This window comes from Aulostomus chinensis, chromosome 12 (assembly GCF_037954235.1).
Source record: "Aulostomus chinensis isolate RoL2024-O1b breed Wild chromosome 12, RoL_Achi_v1.0, whole genome shotgun sequence".
Lineage (NCBI taxonomy): Eukaryota > Metazoa > Chordata > Actinopteri > Syngnathiformes > Aulostomidae > Aulostomus > Aulostomus chinensis.
In genome coordinates, this window is record NC_141331.1 from 29349072 (window position 1) to 29354071 (window position 5000).

The following is a 5000-nucleotide window of genomic DNA, read 5'->3' on the forward strand; positions in this document are numbered from 1 at the left end:
TTCCAGGTAAATGCTACAATTTGGTAGGTTGTTGTGGTTATGGACTGTGAGCACTGAGTGGTCATGGCTGCTGATCATTGGTGAGGCATACTAAGTTAACTGTAGCTCTCAGTCCTGGCAGGACATCAAATCTCTGATATCATCTCATGTGTAACCACTACTCATATTTAAACCAGTGGCAAACACTAACATGCTTCGTTCATGTCAAGCTGTTCTCAGCCACAGACTCTTGGCCCTGTTAGCAGTCCACCTGCTAGTGAGGACTGCTAGCTTTAGCTTGCCTCACTGCTAAGCTGCAGCAGCGCTGTGCTTTTGTGAGTTAGCAGCGATGATAATCATCAGTATCAGAATCATGTATTTTCATTATATTAAAAACTGTCATCGAATGATAGAAATACACTCGGTGGAAAGTTGCCATCCTTATGCGTGACTGCTTTCCCAGTTCACTTAGGCATGATTTTATCAAAGAATATATTTAGACAATATGGCTTCAGGTGCATTTATTGTCTTTAAAACCAGTTGTAGTGGATTGTTGTTACAGCCCCAACACGAAGAACTCCAATGCTCTGTGTGACATGTCAGACCATGCTACTGCTTGAGAACTCTGTAGGAGAACCAAACTGAACAAGGCGTGATCCTTCAAGGGATTTACTAATGACACCCTTTCTTCATGAACTTGAAAATAATCAGTAATGATCCATGCAATGTTGATGATGCAAAGTCTGCTTGAAATGCATGAATGGATAATTTTATGAGAATTGTTGACAGGAATGCACCTCGAGTGAAATTTACAACTAAAGCTAATAATGCCCCTGGGATTTGTACATTGTTGAAGGATTTTATGAGGCCAAGAAAGTGGTCATTCTCACTGGTTCGCCTGTTAACAAGACACACTTCCAACGTAACAAAATCATGTGACCACGTTGACAAGAACAAGTTGAAGAGCTTATTATCAAAAGAAAATAGTAGATAGCGGTTGAGATAGAAAAAGTCATGAAATGTTTTTAATTAAATCATTGGTAGAAACAAAGTTTCAGCTTCCTCTTCTGTCCACACTGATGTGTCATGTTTTTAATCCATGTTTGAGCAGTGGTACGTCCTAAATTATGGAAAGAGGGAAATATAATTCCTCTGCCCAGAGACACAAAATCTACTTTTTGAGGTCTTGACAGCAGGCTGATCAGCCTCTTGCCTGTTCTAAGTATATTATTAGAAAAGATTGTTTATAACCAAATTCGTGATTACTTTTTAAGTAAAGTCAGTTCTATTTGTTTGTCACCAAACCCCAACCAAAGTTCTGTCCTGACTCTGTCCAAGTAGAGCAGGTCTAGCACCTCCCTCCTTCAATGAACCTCCACCCAACAATTCTCCATCAGCAGCACATCCTGCAACAGCAGCCACCAGAACCTTCCTTTACCAGAAGGAAGGTGGAGCAGATCCAGGATCAGAGGGGACGGAGAGAGAGCAGGAGAGAAAGACAGAGAATGGAGGAAGACAGAGACAGAAGGAGAGAGAGGGACAGAGATAAAGAGAGAGAGAAAGGAGGAGAGACTGATGGACAGAGACAAAGACAGAGAATGGAGGAAGACAGAGAGACAGAAGGAAAGAGAGGGACAGAGATAAAGACAATTTTATAACCGTGTCCTGACATGCATGCAGAGCTGGTCACGCTACCTGCATGGCAATGACACTACTATTTCACAGCTGGCTGAGAGCAGTGGATGATTCAATACGTCTGTGAGCTGTGATGATAGATTTCAGCACAGCCTTTGATTTGACTGATTGTGACCAACAGATTCATGAACTGAGGCGTTCTCTGTGTCTCTGTGGGTCAGGAGCTGTTTGTCATCCAGGTCAGAGAATATTCTTTAAGGTACTCTGTCAGGCAGTTGGGGACTGAACTGTGGCGCCCCCCAGGGGATGTGCCTTGGACCACTCATTTTCAATATTTACTGATTATCTTTGATCATGTTATTGATGAGGGTAATTTGACCTTGAAGATTGTACAGTGCACTATACCCTGTCTTGTGAGCTTAATAACACGATACAAATAAACTCATGCTCAATATATCAAAAATCATCAGGATAATATTTGGGTCTTAACACAATTTAGCACACACTCCCCAAACACTAACCCTAACTGAATTTATGGATCAGCCTATTCAGCATGAAGAGCGAGCTAAGCTCCTCCCTGTCTGGGTTAGACCATGTTAAGATGGGCAGAGCAGTCGCTCCTGCTATAAATGTTCATTTTTATGCCGTCATGAATTGCTTTATCAGACATCCGTTCCCAGGTTCTGTGATATCTGGATTATGGCTCAGTAGTACGGTCATCTGGGTCTCAAGAGCTGCTTAGAAAGAGTACACACCAAGGCAGCGAGATCTCCAGGCTGCTCCTCTTCGTCCAGCTTTGATGACATGCATGATCAGCTAAAATGGCCTGTTGTTGAGTGAGTGAGTGTTGCTGGCTTGTTGTTCCAAACAAATTAGCATTGGGACAAGTGTTTGGTCCTCATAAGGTTTGTCTTTCTACCAGAAGAGGTCTCCAAATGGTAATAAAAACAAGGTATACACACACACACTCAGTCAGTCAGTCAGTCAGTCACTCACACACACACACTCACTCACTCACTCACACACACACGCTCACTCACTCACACGCTCACTCACTCACTCACACACACACGCTCACTCACTCACTCACACACACGCTCACTCACTCACTCACACACACACACGCTCACTCTCACACACACACACACTCACTCTCACACACACACACACACACACACACGCTCACTCTCACACACACGTTAACAGCGTTAACATAAACTCATGTTGTGTCATAACTGGCAGACAGGCCAAACTGTTGTGACTGAAGCTGCAGGTCAGCAGCCACAACACTGATGTTCCCCAGCTGCTGAACGTCCAGCTACAGCTGGCTCAACAGCGCCAGCAGCATAGCATCACGGGTGACACAGACACAAGTGAGACACACAACAGCGCACACACATACACACAAAACTGATGCTCCCAGCCCAGAGTAGCAGTGAGCCAAAGAGAAACTCCTCAATAATGAACTCGCTGCATCAGAGACAGAAGTACCAGAGGCTACTGAGGTGAATCCAGGTCAGAAGGGAGGAACCAACCAAGATCAAGGACGACTGCACATTCAGACAAGAGCCGCCATTTTCAGATGGACTGACGGCTCAAAGTCGATGGTGCCATGAGCGCTGATGCTCGGATACATGAGGTAGGTGAGTCACACAGCAGGGGACCAGGAAGACACGGACAGTTAGGGGACGTCGTTGGACCAAGGAACCAGGACACTACCTGGCGTCCGAGTAGGTGAAAGGAGTGAGAAGGTAAGAGGGTCAGGCTTTGACAGGACAGCAAGTGGCAGTCAGCCCCTGCTCTTCAGAAACAGGACCATCTGAGATCCCACATGGTCAGAACTCCAACAGGACACTTGTACAGGAGGAATGGAAAACACTGGCGGAGACAAGAGAGACTTCCTCCCCAGAGACCCGTCAAGACACCACAGCAGGGTTCCCAGCGCATGTGGTACAGGGAAGAGACCAAGTGCTGAGCTGGCAGGATGTTCTCCAGCTGGTCCCACTGTCCTACTCTGTTTGACCATAGTGAGGGAGAACAGTGGATCCACAAACAGCCCGGTGATGACTCTATCCACATTTGATTGTATTTTCTGAGATGGAACTTAGCACCAGAAGTTTATTACTGATGATGGTCAGCTGGCTCGTCTGGGTGAACCGTTAATCTATCCTACGATGAATGCAAATGACAAAGAACCAGTTCACATCTCCTGCCTGGACCCCTGCAGCCTCAGTGTTGACCGACAGATGTGATTGTGGTATTATGTATTTCATCAGGCAAAAAATGGTCTTAAAATTATGGTATTACTATAATAAAGACTGTATCAAGGGTGATATATTGTCTGACCACCATGTGATGGTGACAGGCCGTGGATTGACCCTCTTTTCCCTGGCGCCGAGGGCCGTCTTCGTGATCTAAGTGATACCCAACCCTGGCTGCCAGGTTACGATGGTAACTGTCATCTCCCTCTGGAATGTGTACATGTGCTATGTTCTCGTGGCTCCAGCGGAACCTGTAGAACATCACACACTGATGAAACAAGTCAGAATGTCCGTGGTTGTACTGAATGAGGTTAATCACAACAACACATCCCGGTGCTGAAGTGGAAACAGAAATCAGCTTCCTGTAGTGGAACATGTGCTGAGGCAGCTGAGCCAAGACATGAAGCATGATGAAAGACACAGTAACTGAGTGACAGTGACGTGTGCTGATATCAGCATGGAAGGCAAGTCAACGGCATGCGTGTGATGCTGTATGCATCAGTGGCTGTAAAAACATTGTCCCGTAGGAAATGGTTCGAACCTGGTCGCAACCCCCGTCCATCTGCTGCCACATTGAGACATCTGAGACTGAAGAAAAAAGAACTTGCTGTCCTCTGGCTTGACCTGTGGCAGGAGCTGACAGGCCCAAGAGGACGAGAGGTCCTGATGAGGTGAGTAGCTTCGTTTAAACTAGAGAAGGTCTCTAATGGTGAATGGTGCTTTACAATGTTATTCACCCATTCACAGATACACACACACACACACACTGATGGTGAAACAAGAACCAGGTACACACACACACACACACACACACTCTCTAATTATGTCATTATTATCTATACAAAAGCATCCTTACCTCAAATGTTGGCACATTTTTTATGACTGACTCACTGAATCACTGGTAAAAGTGAGTGTTGCTGGGGGTGTGATGATCAGTGCAGCCTTGAGAGGGTGCTAGCAGTGTTTAGACAGTTTCACATCGCCCTCCTCCTTCTCACAATGTCTCCCTGCTCATTTGGTCCCTGAATCTCTAGGTTTTGTTCTGCAGTTACATAACAGAGAGCTAAGTAGTTCCAGAGATCCACCCACACCAACCGGCTCTGAGGGCGGCGTAGCCTCATGTTC

The 5000-nt window shown here is 45.7% G+C and overlaps 1 protein-coding gene across 25 annotated transcripts in view; it reads right to left on the minus strand.

The window, feature by feature from the left end:
• Positions 1 to 5000, minus strand: part of lrch1 (leucine-rich repeats and calponin homology (CH) domain containing 1) — a 73165-nt gene that overhangs the window by 45489 nt on the left and 22676 nt on the right. The window lies entirely within an intron of this gene.